This window comes from Passer montanus, unplaced genomic scaffold, assembly GCF_014805655.1.
Source record: "Passer montanus isolate IOZ18808 unplaced genomic scaffold, ASM1480565v1 scaffold19, whole genome shotgun sequence".
Lineage (NCBI taxonomy): Eukaryota > Metazoa > Chordata > Aves > Passeriformes > Passeridae > Passer > Passer montanus.
In genome coordinates, this window is record NW_024366480.1 from 13,573,100 (window position 1) to 13,592,038 (window position 18,939).

At 39.8% G+C, this 18,939-nt stretch overlaps 1 long non-coding RNA gene across 1 annotated transcript; it reads left to right on the plus strand.

Moving 5' to 3' along the window:
* Positions 1 to 11,798: 11,798 nt before the first annotated feature.
* Positions 11,799 to 14,106, plus strand: LOC120500774. The gene is made up of 3 exons (XR_005627168.1): positions 11,799 to 11,885; positions 12,174 to 12,226; positions 13,462 to 14,106. It is a non-coding gene; the product is annotated as an uncharacterized LOC120500774 (long non-coding RNA).
* Positions 14,107 to 18,939: the final 4,833 nt, after the last annotated feature.

Sequence of the window (18,939 nt, forward strand, 5' to 3'; positions counted from 1 at the left end):
GAGTCTAGCTTTGAGCTCAGCAACATCAATTCTACTACTAAACAACATCTCCAATTGCAACATCCACACCCCTTTTGAACACTTCAAGGATGATGGTTCCACCACTTCCCTGGACAGCCTTTTCCAATGCCTATGTCTTTCAGTGAAGAATTTTTTTCTGATATCTGTTCTAAACCTCCCTTGGAACAACTTGAGGCCATTTCCTCCCATCCTGGTGCTTCACAGGACCTGGCACTTCGCCCTGTTGAATCTCATACAATTGGCTTCAGGTACCACTCTCCAGAACCCATTCTCTTCTAATCTACTTTTAAGAAAAAGTTCTAGTTTTATAGGGCACACATGATTTAATTAAAGGATTCTTGAAAAGTAAACTTCTGAAGCCAGCAAAAGCCTTTAAGCATTTTAAATAAGTGATGGGTTCATTTCACTCACATTTCTAACTTACATTAAACCAAACAAAGAACAGATTTGTTTTTCAATATTACCTCATTATACTGACAGAGAGCTCCTCAATGTTCCTCTCACATTTTTGTTCCTACTATGGTCAAATCACAATGTGCTGGCTAGTACTGGCAGTGCACCATGTCAGGCACTGTATGCACTTGTTGGAAACAGTTCTTACCCAGAGATTTCACAACCCGAAAAGAGAGGACAGGCATGAATGAGAAACTGTAACTAGAGAGATTGCTTCCTGTGATTATACAGGAAAAGTGGTGTCAAAGTGGGAAATAAACTCCATATTTGCTGTTCTCTTTCAGCACATTACTAAGAAGTACGCAACCAGTTTTTTTCTCTTCCTTTTTTTCATGGTTTGGGCATTAATAAGCCTTGGTCTCAATGGCAAATTCCAGCTAAAAATCACAGGGAATGTGTTCTGTTAAATGCAAGTCTCCAGCCAAATTTGTGCCTGCTACTGAATCCTCAATATTACTGTGCTGATAATTTCTTCTCATGTGGTGTTCACACTTGAAAGAGAGGTCAAATTGTATGGGCAATTTCTTGTCTTCAGTGTGATAAGCAAGCATGCCTGCTGCTTGGACTCCTGCAGGGAATTCACATCCAGCACTATAATTTTCAATTCCTTAGCCCAAGTACTGTTGATGTTTCATTTCATAGCAGGCAGAAGAGCATGAAGTGGGTTTTTTTGCTCTCAGGAGAATAGTTCAAGAAATGTAAGGAAAAAAACAGTAAAATTCACTTGACAATTGCATACACCCTTATTGCATCACCTATACACCACAGTGGCGGTCAGTTGGTATTAAATTGACATATTCTTATTTGCTTTATATGCTTTATATGCTAATTGCACACACTTGGTTATTGTAAGGTGTGGAAAAAATACCTTTCTGTAACAAATTCATCCCAATCACATAACTTTAATTGGAAATTTTTCTCAAGAAACTTTGCTTAATGTGCATGGAAGAAATGCATACTTACACATTTTATTGGATTCATGTTATTATGAGGGTAAACCTGAAATGAACAGTGCTTCTGTTGAACTGGAATCTGAATTGAGGAGCTTTTTAGAAGCAGAGGTTTCACTTCACTTCTACTGAAAGCTTCAGCCCTGAGGTGATGAAATCACCCTGAATGCCACATGGAGAGAATGCCATTCAGTAAGCAGCCATCTAGTTGAAAAGATCAAGAAAGTAATTTGTGGCCTTTTACATCTTTAATGCAGTGCAGAGTTTAGTCATTTTGGACAGAGATAGATTAGATATGTCTGGGTGAGTAACCTGAGGGCAATTCATTAATTAGGGAGAACATGCAGCTGCATATGGGCAAAATTAGGAAGGGAACACATTTGCAGATACATGAATGGCAGCATGAAAAATTCCTTCTCAGTTTTCTTGTTTAAACTGTCATAAAAGCTTGATTTTATTCTGCAAATTGGTCATTTATTTTGGAGATTCTAGAAGTGCCTGGGTAAGTACACGTGGATGAAGTCCATATAGCTGAAATCCTGTTTCAAATTGCTTTAATCCAGCTCCTTATGGCTCATTTCAGATCTGCAGTGTCTGGTGTTTTGGGCAAGTCAAATACTGTGTTTAAATGACACATGAAACTACATCTGGGACCTGAGTGGCTAAATGGTGGTAAGCAAAATAAAAGATCAGACCTAGCAGTGAAAAAGCAGTCATGAAATGAAACAACTTTTATGAAACTGTAAATATCTGGTATAGTCTTTCAAATTGCAAATTTCTGATGAATAAGAATGCATTCCAAAGTCCTATTTAACCAATACTGCCAAAATAACAAACATTATACTTGCTACCATTCCCTGTTCTCTTGGGAAAATTATTGTTTAGAGACTACAGATTAAGGCAATTTTAAATCAGATGTCCTTAAACATGATGGAACAAGAGGAAGATTTGACAGTGTGGTACTTTCTAATTTAAAAGAACATTTTCCTCTATACATTATATTTCAAATATCAGACATATCACTTTCATGTGCACTTAATTTCATTACTGGCAGAAGATATTGAGAGAGAAGAAAAACAGCTAAGCAAGCAGAATTGCAAAAGTCTCTGCTTAACACAAGAAAATGAGGATTCAACATTTCCCTCCAAACACTTTATAAATTAAGAGGTCCCAGTTCCCACATTTAGACCACCTGGAATATGTTTTGAGGTTCTAAAGTCATAAAAATAAAATATTTTAATATGCTGGATTTTCTATTTGTATTTTATTACTTAAAATTTTAGCTAAAATATATGAATTAAAAAGAATAAAGTCTTCAAGCATCAAGTGCAACAAGTAAAGCAGGCAAAGAAAGGAACAGAGCTTGGTCCTATTGTACTATTATTTCCTATCTCTAGTTGAGATACTTCTTCAATGCCCCACCAGCTCAATTCAATTCCCATTCCCCCCTAGCCAAAAATGCTTGCAATGAAGATGGATGATGAAATTTAGAAATTCAGCAAATAGTGGGATTGGTGAGAAAAGGAGTCACAGCTGAAGGCTGGGTGTTTTGAAGGTCAGGCTCAGATGTTTTGACAGGGTAGGAGTTCATGCAATAGACTCATCTGCCCTGTCTGGTGAAAGGAGTTAGTGCTGCTAACTCCTGTACCAGAAAGCAGTCAGATGTAATACAGGCTTAGACTGTCAGAGCTTTAGGAGATTTCCGTGCATGGCAACAGATTTTTTTTTAATGCAATTCAGGACTTATTTTGACTATGTTTAATAACATTGCAAGTCAACTTTCATTCAGGACTATACATCATATTTTAGGAGCCTGATGTCAAAGAAAAGGTGCATGTGAATAGACTCTCAGAAATATTCATCTCTCACTTGGGCATCAGAAGAGGTTCCAGATATTCACAAACTTGGAAGTGGCTTCTGGGTTTATTTTAATATCTGAACTAAAAGTACTGCAAAGGTTTAAGGGCTTGACAATCATTATCCCTTTGCAGGTGGGTGCTGAGTCTCTTTGATAATCTGTCTCTTAGTAAGTAGTTGAAAATTAATATGACCAAAAGAGTACGTCAGGAAAGATAAATAATAACACATTATTAGAGAAATAATTTTGCATGGCCATGCACTAAAAGCATCTGTGACTTTCTTAAGCTACTAAACTGTCAGGGGTTAGCTTTTTTTTTTTCTTTTTTCTTTTTTACTCTTTTATATTAATTTCATTATAAAAGCCTAAAAGACTTTTATAAACAGTGTCAGTTAATATTGAAATGAAAGCCACATACTAAAAAATATATAAAGGATCACAAAACAGAAATGCCTAAGACAAAATGAGACACTACTAACAAATTACTCCTGTATATGTGTGATGAGAAAGGGCACAAGAGAATGAATTATGTAAGTTGTGCACATACCTATAAGAAAAACAGGTGCTTACAAACTTTAAGACAGAAAACCAAGCACAAAATCCTTCAGCTACCATAGTTACTTTGGTACAGTTTGGATGTATTTCAAGTTAGTAGTTTTGAACGTTTCAGAATGATAAATAAAATCCTTGGCAGAATGTAAAACTGTGATAGCTTAAAAGAGGAATTCCTTGAGGAAAAATGTGAGAGGCAGAACAGATGTTCCACTTTCCAGATAAGATGTCTTCAGCAAATCCATGTATCCACTGTAGTGTAATTGAAAAGTTGTCCATCCTACATTTTCACAAGGTGAAGGAGACACTTGTTTACTGATGGAAGGGAGTTCCTTCTTCTTTTTCAATAAATATTTCATTATATAACTACAAAGAGAGAAAAATGAAACCTCCAAACACCAGCTAATAGGTCCAAAGCTTAATGGTTCTTTACAAGGCAAAGGACACATGACAGTTCTTTCCCACATTTTCGTAAAATGATTAAGCACCACCATTCCCAGAAAAAAAAAAATCTTCTGGTAAATTACTTTTGTGACATCAGGAAAAAAATAGACTTCTTTGCAGACATATAATAGTCTCTAATGGCAAGATATTTATTTACAAGTAAATAAAAACAGCCCGTTTGGGGTTTAGTCAAGTCATACTTCATTTCAACTAAAAAAGCCAGGGAGGAGAGAAGAAAATTGTCATTGTCAGATGACAGCATATCATGTCTAACCTTGATTTGTGACTTCAGAAATTTAAGAACCAGACTTTGAGAGAGGCTCTGCTTTCACCCAGGGGCTTCACCTCTGTAGTCACGAGTGAATTTCTTCAGCCCACATTTTATTTGGGAATGAAGGACTGACTCACACCCACAGCAGTGAGCAGGAGGAACTGCGGCTCTGCTTTTGCCAGTTCTGATCCACATTTTTAAACTTTTTTGTTTCACACCAGAGAGGAAAACTCATTTGTTTAGTTTCACTCATTCAATATCATTTAGCTAAATATTGAACCAAATAACTTTTGAGTTGTCTAAACCTCATTTTGACAAAGAAACAGATACAGTTCTGAGTTTGGTTTGAAGATATTCAGAACATAAACTTGTCTCTTTCTCACAGCTTGTCCCAAAGATCCTAGAAAAAGATTGAAGGAAATCTGACACAATCTAAAACTTATCCAGACAATAGAGAGAAATATGATGGAATTCACTCCTTACTATCTGAAGAGCTCCTCATTTGACATTAGTTTCAGCAGTTCTTCATGCAGAGACATGGAGAGGTGACAACATCTGAGCAGCACACAGACAACTTAGAGAAGAAGGCAAGTGTCAAGTCTTCAGGTGTGCACAGAACTTATGCTGCCCAGCCCTTGCATCTGCTGCTCTGGCACTTTGCATGCTACTGGACCATGACCCATTTCAGACAAAATATGCTTATAAAGATGCTTATTTTATCAGCATGACATTCTTCAGCTCTACATATTTTGTGACACTTAGAAAGAAGTTTTGAACAAGTTACCCTCATGTTTTTCAAAGTTGGATTGATTCATTGATAGCTGTGCACTGAGAAGGACCAAGTTGCTGCTTTATGGAAATCAATTCTGCCTTGCAAAACACAGATAAAAAGAGTGCACTAGTCATGGCACTTGTGCCAAAGGATTGTATCAAACTGGTTAGTCTCAAAAGACTTATCAGCACATCATATCCACCAGATTTTTGTGCTTTAAGTGCAACTGGTTGAGAAAGATGGAGAGGACAAGCTTGAAAATAGTCTCATAGCCCTGTGACTCTTCCAGCCCTGCCTGTTCCTCTCCATCTCTCCAGGGCTCCCCCTACCCTGTCCACAGCCCAGAATTTCATGTCAGCTTGCCATGGCCATCAGCCCCCTGCCCCAAAACCACAGCAGGGCCATCTCCAGCTCCCAACTGCCCTGCTTCAACCCACAGGTCCACATCCTGGTCTGTCCCCAACCCCAGGGAGGTGCCCAATGCTCCTTGGTGTGGAGTGGGATGAGCCCCAGCTGCCAGAACCTGCCCCCTGCCCTGACAGACCCAGCAGGGAGCTCTCCTGGTCCCTAGGGAGCCCCAGGGAGCTCCTGGCCCTGGCAGTGCCCTGATGGGATGGGAGATGAACTAGATTTTTCCAACATGCAAAAATTCCACTGGATTTTCCAACAGTTTTCCCTGAAGAAAGCTGCAATACAGCTCTAGATATGCTTTTGAGGGCCCCTGTGCTGCCCTTTCAACAGTGTGCCCCAGCAGCAGCACAACATCTGCTGCAGCTGGAGCCCATCAAGCCCAGTCCTGCTCCTCCCACCCTTTCAGATCCTCCTGAACAAGTTCATTTTGAGCTTTTCCTGGACTTTTTTGGTGAACCTTCTTGAACAATCTATTTGATTAAAACACACAGGGATTTTGAGGCTGCATCAGTGAGAAGCAGTGATGGAGCTCAGGGAGTTTCTCTGGTCCCTACAGGTGCTTCTGCAAGGGCTGAAGCGTGTTCTAGCTGGAAAACCCTTGAAGGTGCTGGTGGCACCAGGGCAGTGTCAGTGTGCTGATGTGAGGTGACTGCAGAGCCTCAATTCTGGCTTTATTGAAAAGGATGGAACACCTCTCCTATGAGGAAAGTCTGAGGGAATTGGAATTGTTCCTCTTGGAGAAGAGAAGGCTCTGGAGAAACCTTATTGTGGCCTTTCAGTAGGGACTACAAGACAGGTGGGGAGAGACTTTTTACAAGGCCATGTAGTGATAGAACAAGGAGGAATGGCTTTAAACTTGAAGGGGATATGTTCCAATTTAGATATTAGGAAGACATTCTTCACTGTGAGGTGGTGAGGCACTGGAAAGAGTTGCCCAGAGAAAATGGGGAAGCTCCATCCCTGAAAGTGTTCAAGGCCAGGTTGGATGGGGCTCTGAGCAGCCTGGTCTATTGGAAGACAACCCTGGCCATGGAAGGGATTTGGAACAGGATGACTTTTAAAATCCCTTCCAAACTAAACCATTCTATGATTTGCAAGAAGAGTGGGGGGCAAGCTGTGAGCTGCTGTCCAGTGAAATAAGAGTGCTGTTGACCAGCTGGAAAAAGACCAAAAAGAAACAATTTTGTTTTTCAGCAAAGATTAACTATGTTAGATATGTGGTGGATTCTCTCATTGTAAAGACAATGAGTCTCAGGACCAAGGAGTAGCAAAATTCTGAGTAACCTCCTTTGTTCAAGGCACTAATGAATTATTTGACAAACATCTTTGCCAGTGGCCTAGATACACTTGATGCCTTTCAGCAAAAAATTAGATTAGAATATTTATTGAAATCCTTAATGCATTAGATTTGTATGATTCCTATTTCTACTAGGATTCTACTATTTCTACTGCTAGAAGCAAGGGAATTTTGTACTTCAGAGTTAAGAACAGTATCTTATCCATATTTTTACATAGCATCTAACCACATGTGTCTTTTGCAGTATGAGCCTCAGGTAGTCCTAAAAACAGAAAAAAAAAAGGAACAAAACCATGGTTTGCTCCTGCCACTCCTAAAAAAAAAAGATTGTCTTCAATACCTTGGCATTAAAATAAAATTGTGGAAAGCAGGAGGTTTTGCCAGTGGTTACCTGCAGGAAAATAAAAACAAAATAAAATCCAGAATGAGAATTTGACTTATTCTTCCATTTAAAAAGAAAACTAAAAGGAAGAAGAAATCATTTCTTCTAAAAGCGCTAATCCCAGAAGCATTGTAATAGCTGAAAAATATCTTCTTCACATTTTCTATGCAAATAATCTTTATCCACTTTTAGATAATGACATTTGGGTAGAGAAGAATAGATTTCCTCTGGGAACACTTTTATGTCATATGGCATTGAGTTCCTGAAAACAGTAATTGATCTGTGGGGGTCAAATATACTTAAGATATGATTAATATTACCAGAAATTAGTCCCTCAATGGTCAATTTTTCAGACACAATACCAATAATTAGCTGGCTTCTTTTCCATGCACACATAACACATATCATATTGCTGTTACTTTGCAGAGCTTGTATTTAGTATTTATTCCATTTTTGGATTCACTCTTTTGTTGGTATTATTAGACATAAGCCCATAAAACTAATTTTCACCAGCATTAGTACAATTTACATGGCCCAAGGCCCACAGTTTTAGCAGTATTTTTGCTATATTAGCAATAGATCTCTTGTGAGAAAACTGCTGTGCAGAAATTTTACTGTGCTTATGTGACAGCTGTTCACCATGTGTTTGAAAGGAACTATCAGGTGTGTTTCTAATTAAAGTGTTTAAGGAATCATTAACAGAAAATGGCTGCTGACAAAAATCTAGGTTTTCCCCTACTCTAAGCCAAAGTTTTGGTGAGAGGAATTTATTGCAGAAACAATAGCAGACATTAACAGCATTTTCCTGAGATGTAAGTTTGATACCCTGCTCTGATTTTCTAGGAGCACTCTGGCATTTGCTTGTACAGACACAGGAGGAAATACACAAGACCTTACAGATGCTGTAACTTTTTGTGGGGTTTTGGTTTTGTTCTTTTATGAAAACTGTTCTGCATAGAATGCTTGTATGAAAAAGCATACAGCCCCACATTTGAGGTGTCTTTTTGCAATGCAGGACACTCAAATGGAAGTCTCTGGGACTGCAGGATCTAAGAGCTGTAGATGTAAAAGCATAAAAACTGTTGTATTGTCCCAGACCAGTGGTCCATCAAAACTGCTTGCCTACCTCCAACAGCAGCTGCTAACAGATGCTTAGGAAAGACTACAAGAATAGCACCTGCCTGCATTGACACTTTTCCCCCAAGTACTTCTGGCTGTTTGTGGCTTAAGGAATTATTGAGGTATTAAATGAATCCTCATTCTGATGTTCTGTCCTTGTTTGACTTTTCCCTATGAATGTGTCTAAATGCATTTTGAACAGTTTTATACCTTTGACTTGCATCAGCTATGTGAAATGAGTTTCACAGCTTAATTAGGAGTTATGCCAAACCAAGAGTCTATTCTGGGCTGGACTTTAAAGTTTCTGTCCCCTCCCTGCCCCTGCTGCCCTGCTGAAATCTTACTTCAAACATGACTAGAATTTCAATGTTCAACACTTAATAAATGAGAACTTCTGCCCATTCATCCCTTTGCTGTGACACTCTGGCAAACTGGACAATTCGAAACTGCTCTCTGTGGATGACAGCTATGTGCTTCATCTACATATTAACATTACTGACTTGTCCCTCAAACATAACCAGAAGCCATGGTGAAGTCTGGAGACTGAGTACTGCAAAGGGTACCTGTAGGAGTAGGTACCTGAAGACAAACATGCTCAGAACTTATTGCCAAGCAGGTTTGACTTAAACTACAGCTTTGCAAGTGAGGCAGATGTGAAATACCAGAGCAAGGTATGTCCAAGCATTCCACAGTAATGTGGCTACACTCCCCTCATCAGGCAAGAGGAACAGATAAGCTAATTGTTTGATCAGACTAAGGATTCTCAGATAATACTGTATCAGCAATGCCTGTTTATAAGCAAAATTAATTCAATATTGTAGATTATAATGTTAGTTCTGGACTAGGCAGCTATGCAAATGGCAAAGAGCTTCATCTCAGTTTTTACATCAGAGCAATACATGGTGCTTGCTCTATGCTGACACCCTGGAGCACATTCAGGCATCTCTGAGACACAGGAATTCCTCACCTGCAATTTATAAAATGTCCTTGGAAAGCCCAGAGTTGATGTGAATCTACCCGCTGTTGTGCAGGTAAGGTTAAGGGTTGAATAGCATTTTTCAGATGTATTAGACCATCCATTTCAATGCCAGTGCTGGCTAGAAAGAAAATCATGGCCAAGAGGCACATGGAATGAAATTAATGAAAAGCCCCCAGTCCATATCTCATCCTCTGCTGGAGACCCTAGCACAAGGAACATTTTAGAAGACACAGATTTTGGTTTTTACAGGTTTTTCTCTTAAGCCAACCATTCCCAGGTATTTCAGCAGGCAAGAAAGGCAAATGCAGCAGAGATTTAAAAGAGCCCAGTACAGGGTAGGATCTGAGTGGCTGGGGAGCAGCCCTGCTGAAGGGTCCTGCTACACAGCAAAGGCTGAACATGAGCCAGCAGAGGAACATGGCTGCAGCAACAAAGTCAAACTGGATCCTGGGCTGCAGCCACAGGGGCATTACTGGCAGTGATGGAGGTGAGATCATTCTTCTCAGGGTTGGTCAGGTTGCATCTGAACTGCTGTGTCCAGTTCTGGTTACTACACTTCAGGAAAGACAGAAGCAGACTGGAGAGAGTTCAAATAAAGGCTGCAAAGATGATCAAAGGACTGGAGAACCTGCTCCATGAGGAAAGGCTGAAGGAGTTAGATCTTTCATCCATGGAGGAGAGAATGCTTACAGGTATTCACGGTATTCCAGTACTTAGAGAGCAGATACAAGGTGGACAGAAGCTCTTTCTTCACAAGAAGACACAGGGAAAAGACAAGAGGCAACGGGTACAAGTTGTGCTAGGAGATGTATCATCTTAATTTAAGAAAGAAATTTTTTATGGTGAGTATAATAACTTAGTGGAACAACCTTACCAGGAAAATGGTCCCCATCACCAAAGGTTTTCAACTTGAGACAAGTCAGGTTGCTAGACAATGTCATTGAGGCTCCCTTTCCCAAGAAAACTTGAGCCAGATGAACTTTTGAAGTTCCTTCCAACTGGGCTGTTCCACGGCTCTGTGATTCTATGATTTAAATTAGGACAGGTGTACACTGCACATAGAGCCACTGCAAGTTCCAAGGAGATTAGAAGGACCAGACTGTGTTTGTGCCATTTCCCCAGTCTTGCTCCAAGAGGATATATTGCCCCAGATGCACTGGCCCCCCACATTTGTAGCTGACGTTTGGTTGCAGAAGTGCTGCTCTATTTTGAGGCAGTGTGTGCAGAGCTGTGACAGCTGGGCCAAGCATTAATTGTACAAAATTTTCAAGGAAGGTGACAAAATTTATCTTTGAAAGACAAGTGAACTGGTTTATTGAGATTGTTGGGAAAACAATGTCAGAACAGAGAAATCACTTTCCTTATCACTGACACATTTGCAAAATAGCATAATTTTCTCAATAATTTCATTCAACAAAGGGGAAAGGAAAGGGAGAGGAGTTGTGAAAATTTTTCACAATATTATTTTGTCATTTGTAGAAACATTCTGAAGTGGTTTTATCTTTTTATTTTATTTTCTTCCTCAAAAGGACTGTTCATTTAATTTTCTATTTTATAAAAAAATATTAAATTTCCACATCTCAAAACAAAGTATCCAGGTCAACCTGACACTAATCATTTATGAAATACCCTTCTGCATAGAACTTGTGGAGTTCCTGGTGCCATAGCTAATGAGGATGAGTGGGCAGTCTTTTACCAAATAGAATTTCCATCTTGTGCAAGTCTCTACTAATAAACTGTGACTCCATGGGGTCTGGAAGATCATGTTCTTTTTCACTGCACACTTTCAAGAATCATTTCCTCACCATGGATAACAGCAGCTTGGGGACAAATGATTGCTATACAGTCTCAATACCAGATTGCTTGGCCTGACAGAACTTCTACTGAATTATTTCTGAGTTGGTTTCTAGGAGTTACCTTTTGCTGCTACTGTTGTCCCCAGCTCATGTAGCATGGGTACTCATTATTTCTCTGCTCTCTCAGAAGGTCTTTAATAGCACAGTATGGTATGGTGGTAAGTTTAGAACTGCACCTATTCTTTTATTACTGGTAGGTAGCATGTCTTCCATCACCCTTTCACAACCCACTTATTTTTCTCCTTCATCTGCTCTAGCTTGTGTCATGTGGAGGAATGGAATGTAAGAGAATAAAGATAGAGCAGAAGGCAATCTCACCCCTGAGGAGTTACAGCTGTGCTAATTACCAAAGATTAAGAACAAGCCTACCCTTAATAGGCCACAGCTGTGTCCAATAGGATGCGTGCTATAAAAGAGTGGGTTAGCTAGTTGAGAAGAGAGCAGTGGTTTGTTAGCTGTGTTGTGGATAAGGAGTAGGAGTCAGTGCTGCAAAGAGCTGCCCATGAGGAATCACTCAAAGGTATGGAACTTTTGCAATAAGATAACAGTGTCATAGCTGGTGTTCTCTTTGAGGCATGTATTGTCCTTTTCCAAATGTATGAGCATGGCACCAACCACAGTAAAAGTCCAGCTGAGAAATGTTGTTAAATAATTGCCCAATAATTGTCATTAAAATCAGAGACACATGCCTGTTACTAATAATAAAAACATCTAGCCTTCTCTTTCTGCTTCTCTGTTGTGTTCTTTTTTCCTTCTTGCTTTTCTTTATACTTTTTTTTTTAATCCACTTTCTTTTTTTCCTGGACAGACACCTTCAAATAAAAGGCTCCCTCAATGGAACTCTCCCTCTGCATTGATCTGGTAAGAATGCTGACAGCATCCTAATTCCACAGACTTTTATAAGTGAGGTTCAGGTGTTTGGCTGAATGATGTCCATTTCCACGGTGTCACAGAAATATTGCTGTGCTGAAGTTAAATACAAATGTGCTCTCACTTGTTGTGCTTTTCCTCATTTCCCATGCTCTGCAGTAAAGTGCATTAGCGTTCCTTCCTGGTGAGAGGTGGCTGTGAGCAAGGAGACACACTGCCAGCAAGGCCTTGGCTAAGAAACATCTGCCTGAGCCAGCTGCAGCAGATTTCACAGGTCACTCACATACAAGGCTGACAATGTCCCACATGTCACCTCCACAGCCTCAAATCTTTGTTCTGTCCTAGCTCAGCCAGGCTGCCCTAGTTCAAAAGGCCCCTTCAGACAGATGGATGAGTCCTACTTCCCTTATTCCCGGTAGCTGACAGGAAAACTAAACACTTGTGAGACAGTGAAAGTCTGTCACTGCTCAGCCCTCGCTGCCTTCACTCTGCACGCTCTGTGATTTTGCTTTGCGACCACAAGATGTCTCCTGTAATCCATGGAAATAGCAAAAGGCTGGCAGAAAGGCTAAAGAGGTGTATCAAAGACAGGGAGCAGCCTCCAGGAAATGCCTGAGAGGAGCTTCCCAATGCATATCCCATCTCCCACCCAAGAGAAGAGCATCCCAGAAAAAAATTATCATGTGGCAGGTTTTGGTTAATGCGTTCCTCCATCTATGTTTGAATGTCACACTGAAGAGCAGACTTGTCCTTGCAGTGCTCTGCTTCTAGTTTTGGTTCTCCTTTTAGGAATGAACATGTAATATAACTGGATTTTCCGCTCAGAATTTAGAGCTAGTCAGAATGCTTGAGAATATATATTTCTAAAATTTTTCATTAAAAAGGAAGGGGGAAAACCATGTATTTAGAAATTCAGCACTCTGTTAAAAAAAAACCCAAACCACCTGGCATTTTCTCTATCAATATCTTTTCAGCTTGAAGTTTAGAGAATTTAAAAAAAATCTAGACAAGTCTTTAAAAATCTCCTCACAAATATTTTTGCCCTCATGAATTATCATTTGCTGGAAGAAACTCATACTGAAACAAGTGCTTATAATTGAAGGTATCTGTCATACTAAATGATACACTCTTGTAAGTATGTAATTTAATTTAAAATTTCTAATTGCAACTTGTAAGGCACAAAGGCATGCAAAACAAAATTAAATAATATTAATTGCTTTATTCAGATTGACAGGAGAAATCCCAAGACTTAAGCAAATCACAGAAATGGAGGAAACCCTGCTCTCAGGATTCCCAGCAGTGTAGTAGATCAACAGACCTGCACAGACTTCTGAATCAGATTTCTCACCTGAAATCAGTGTCAGGGTGGTTGTCACGGTACTTCCTCAAGCAGCAAGTTCTGCAGGACAGGAGCCTTAAGGCATAAGCAGGTGTTGGGAATGGCAGCCTTCAGTCTAAAGCTGTGCTTAAAAATAGAGCCACTACAGACAGACAGGACACTAATTTTTACCCCTCCTTGAATGCCCTGGAACTCAGTATTAGAGCACCTGTCCCAGCAATTGGCTTTTTTTAAACTCCACATTTAAAGATGGTAAAGGCCCCCTCTCTTTCATGCACTTGTCTGCTACTTAGCTCTTTTAGAAGAACATGTGGTACATGTAATGGTGTATTTGAAGGCAAAAGTGTCACTTGCAATGAGAAGGGTGGAAATTAACCTCAATACTTTTTCCATGTTCGTTTTGATTAAAGGGTATTCTCTTTCCAGCAGCATTTTCTCTCATGAGCAGCTCCACTGAGGTCAGTGAGACTGCTTTTCAGGCTGTAGGATTTACCTCTTGATGAATATAACCCAAAAAAGACAAGTGGAAAATCCCCCTGGCTTTTAAATAAGGTTTTATAAGATGTTTAAATGATACCAGAGGCTGTTCTGAGGTATAACACATAAACTGACTTGTGGTTTTCATGTGAAATTGAATAAATGCCTCCAAAGTACATTATTAAATATTCTAGTATGAAAGATCACTCTGAGCACTTTTGTAAATTTCTATTATTGAAATATTGATTCAACAATTTTGAAGAACCACTATGGTTTTCTATAAATACTACCCACAAAAGTTGTTGTATGAGTGCATAGGCTACTGCATTCCTCTATGCAATGTGCATTATGGAATTTATTATTTATGTATGTTAGTCCTTATCCATCATGAATAATCTGAGATGAGCTCAGTTGATTAGAACATGGTGCTGATAACACTAAGGTTGCATATTTCATCCCCATATGGGCTGTTCACTCATTGGACCAGGTGATTTTGTTGGGTCCCTTCCAACTCAGAATGTTCTGTATTTGTTAAAAAAATACGTAACTAAAACTACTTAGAAAAATGGGTGAATTGTTTACTTTCAAATTAACTGTGGAAAAGGTATAAATAAATTGGAATTACTATGTGAGTTCTATGATGGTAACTACTGGACTTAATGAGAATTTGAGTGATAGCCACCATCTTTGGTAAAATTGATAACTAGAACTTGAGCTGAAGTATTCTGTTTTTCTGAAACCTTTGCACAGTCATACCTCAATTCCTCAGTTTTCTTAGAGCCCATACATTTAACAACGTGTATGTGTGCATTTCCTGTACAGGACACTGGAAACACCAGTTAATGTTTGATTTGTGCATACACTTTTTATATAGGTGTGTTTGTTTTCCTGCTGGTCTTAGCCAGCATACCTGACACCTGAGTAAAACCTTTGAACTCTCAAGTGTTATTTATTAGTGGAATCAAACAATGTTTTACTCAGCACTAGCTCTAACTTTAAGCTTATCAAAATTGGCTTTGTCCAACATACTTATTCCTATTCTTCCCCAAAAATACCATAGCTGAACTTTTATTAGGAGGCCCCTACCCCCTTTGACAGAGTCAATATAGCCAGAAGCAAGCACTAACCAAAAGAATCTTGAACTAGTTTAATACTTCTCATCTTAGCATCTACAGTTACCAGGTTCTTCAAGAAACTAAACCTCATCATAATCCCATTTTAGAATTAGATTTTAGAAGTTCCTGCATTTTCCCGACTTCTTCAGATTCTTGTGAACCAAACTCTAGCATTAATCCAGCCACAGAGTTGACATATATCCCTGCATCAACAGCCCAAATAGTGGATTAATTTCCTCTGTCAGGGTCATCTGCAGCCCAACTCAACACATCTCTTCAATTCAGCAGTCATTTGACTCTTTGGCCCCCTTAACCCTGGATTAGGGTCAAACTCTAACCCTAGTTTTAATCAGAACTCAGAGTTTAATCTGCAGTTGTGACTAGCATCTTTATCCCCTGCTCTCTCTCTGGATCAGCCCTTCCCATATGAACCTCTAGCTGCAGCTCCAGCCTTCACTGATGGTACCCACATCCTGTCTTGTCCAGTTACCCTGAACTGTCCCCTACCAGCCCTAGTCCCCATTCTAACTCCAATGTTCTTGTAATGCACAATAAGCACAATTTTTTTCAAGCTTTCTTTTGCAAACACAAATCTTTACCCTAATCCTAACACTAAGCTCAGAACTGAACCTTTTCAGTTCATCCCTGCCACCTCCAGCCATGTCCCATTTCTGTGACAGCAAGGAATGAAGAAGTCCAACAGTATCCTGCAGCATCCATGTGGAGATGGGCTGAGGTTACTGTCAGAAAGGAGATTGTTTAGGTGTAAGGTGTTGGTGATTTTGCACCCATGAAGCAAGGCACGATTACGAAATTTACCAGCAATGCTAGACTAATGAAGAATATACATTCTAGTCCCTGCAAAGTGTATGGTGTTAGGTAAGAGCTTCTGCTGTAAGGAATGAATTATGCCTGCAAGATTTGGTAGGCTGCATCTAGCAGAGAAGGTTTAATATTCAAGTTAGTGTTTCAGAAGAAATTAGCTGAGGGGAGGGTTTTGTGGTTGTTGTGATTTGCAAATACTAATACTAGGAGCACCCAATTATCTCTAACTGGATGTGGTGGTTGGATACCAGCTGGAAACTGAGCTCCACATGGCTTCTTTCTCACTTCCCCCCAGTGGGCTGGGGGACAGAATGGGAAGAATAAAAGTGATAAAATTCATAGGTTGAGAAAAAAGACAGTTTCATAGGTAAGGCAAAAGTCTCACACACAAGCAAAGCAAATAATTCACTATTGCCCATGGGTAGGGAGGTGTCCAGCCAACTCCAAGAAAGCCAAGCTCTATCACCCTTAAGAGTGACTTGGGAACACAAATGACCTCACTCTGAATGCTCCCCTGCTTCCTTCTTGTTCCCCCAGCTCTGTATGTTGCCATATGATATGGAATATTCCACTGGATACATGGGGTCACCTGTACCAGCCATGTCCCCTCCCAGCTCCTTGTGCACCCCCAGCCTGCACACTGGTGGGGTGTGAGGAGCAGAAAACACCTCAACTCTGATTTAAGCACTACTCAGCAACAGCTAAGACATCTCTGTGTTATCAACACTGTTTTCAGTACACTTGAAATGTGGGACAAGTGGCTAGGGCCAGGCGTGTGGGGTTGTATCTGTTACAGATGCTCAGGATTATAAGTGGGAGATCAATACCAGGAGTTGGAAATGGCTATATATTATTTACTAGCACTGCAGGAACTGTTTAAGGTAGTACTGTGTAATGTAGTTTGTAGATTCTTGGTTTTCAGCAACAAGTTTCTTTATAAATGAGGCTGAATATACTCCTTTCCCCAAGGGAGACCAGGAAATCATCTGAAGTCATGTAGAGACATGAGACATGGCTACAGTGGTGAATTCTGGGTACGTGAGCTTGAAAGAAACTTGGATTAAGGAGCACTAGGTGATGTGCCAGGATTTCAGCAGGGAAGCAACCTCCATGGCAGGCACCCAGGGAAAGAGGCAGGCTGGTTCAAGAGCAAGGCACTGCAGTGTGGGATCATAGCTGAAGTGCTCAGAGTGATATAATTAACTTAAAAGGGGGATGCAGCTGCATAAACTTCACATCCATACTTGCCCTAGAGAAGGAGCAAGCTCCTGTGGTTGAAGTGTGCTAAGAGGATTCCCTCAGAGTTTGGCAGCATGAAGTGCGCACACAGAGATCCAGAAAGAAGCTTTTTCATGTGTGAGGATTATTTTTAATTCTTTTTCCCACCAACCTTTCCATGCTCTGTGGAAAGATGCAACAAAATCATAATGTCAACAATTATGAGGGTACTTGGCCAGTGTCTTTTACTTTGTTATAGCCCACGGAGACCAAAGTCGGCCAGGCTGTGTGAGCCTCTCCCTCTGGAGACCTGCAACCACAGCTGCTCCTGCTGGGTCAGCTGGCACAGTGTCAGGCTTACCACTGTTCTGCCAGAAATACACAAAGTGCAGCAGATACCCAACAGAGAGTAAAATGAGGCTTTACTCTTGTCTGGGGTAAAGTATTGTGTTACTGACTGCAGCAACATGTAATGGCAAAGGGTCCTTTAAAGCACAGAGCAAAAGTGCAGCAGGGAAACAAGCAGAAATACAAATTTTAAGCATTGTGGCACTTCAAAAAGTGTAGAAGTTCTGTCACAGGAGAGACAATGTTAGCATCACACCAAGACTTCTGAAACTCGGCTTCAGACCACCATCTTAAATTGGGTTACCCTGCCCAAAGGTGTTTATAGGTGGTATTCCACTGCTCAGTGAGACATGCTGCCAGTGCAAGAATGTGTTCAGACATAAAAATGCAAATCATTAAATTCTGCACAAAGGATACATACATACATGTTGTATGACAGTTTCTTTCTGTTTTGTTTTTTAACTAGCTGAGCCATTTGCAAAGAACAAGACAAATGCTTCCATCTTTCTAACTGACAGCAAAGCAAATTCTGGTTAAATTCTTTGCTCTGAGAAAGAGTAGCTGTGCTGTGGCCCCTAAAAACCAGTGCTGCTTACATCAGACTTTAATGCATTTGAATACCTTGTGTATTAGAAACTATATAAAAATTTTCCATGTAATTTCTTTTAAAATTACTCATGGAAAGTGATAATTTCACAAATGCCTTGTTACTCTTTTGTCAGTGACTGTCTCTGCTTATGAAGGATACTTTTTTAACTGTTTTTCCTTCATTTTATTTTAGTCAGAAAGTCCTTGTGTCCACACTAACAGTGAAAAACAAAACAAAAAAAAAAAAGTTGGAGGCATTTTGTTCAGCAAAACTTATTTCCTGTAAACAATTTTTCTTTTTTTAACTAAGGTAAATATTGTATGATACTCTGTGCAAGCACATATAATGCAGAGTAGGAGATGGATATGCCAATATACTTGCTTCAGCAGTTAAAGGAGTTCTGGCTTCCCCTGCCCCTATTCCTCACAGAGCAGAGTACAAATGCATTCATGAGTTTAAAGGCACTCCTTTTATCCAAAGTGTCTGCAGCTGTTGCATGAAAAAAGTGACATGTTGAGATTTACAAGAGTTCAAACTTAAACGTTCTTTGTGCAACCTAACCTACTCCCTTCACAAGTGTATTTGTCTTCAAAACCATGCATTATTTCCATTAGCACATACAGACAGATTGACATCTCTATTCATGGATTTGTACAAACGGAGAAAGAATATTTTTCAGGTCCATGCTGGATACTTATATATAATTATTGTTCTTAGACTTACTTGTAACATTTTTATGCATATAGCCATACCAACTGTTTCTCTTGAAAAATATTTTATGACAGAGATTCCC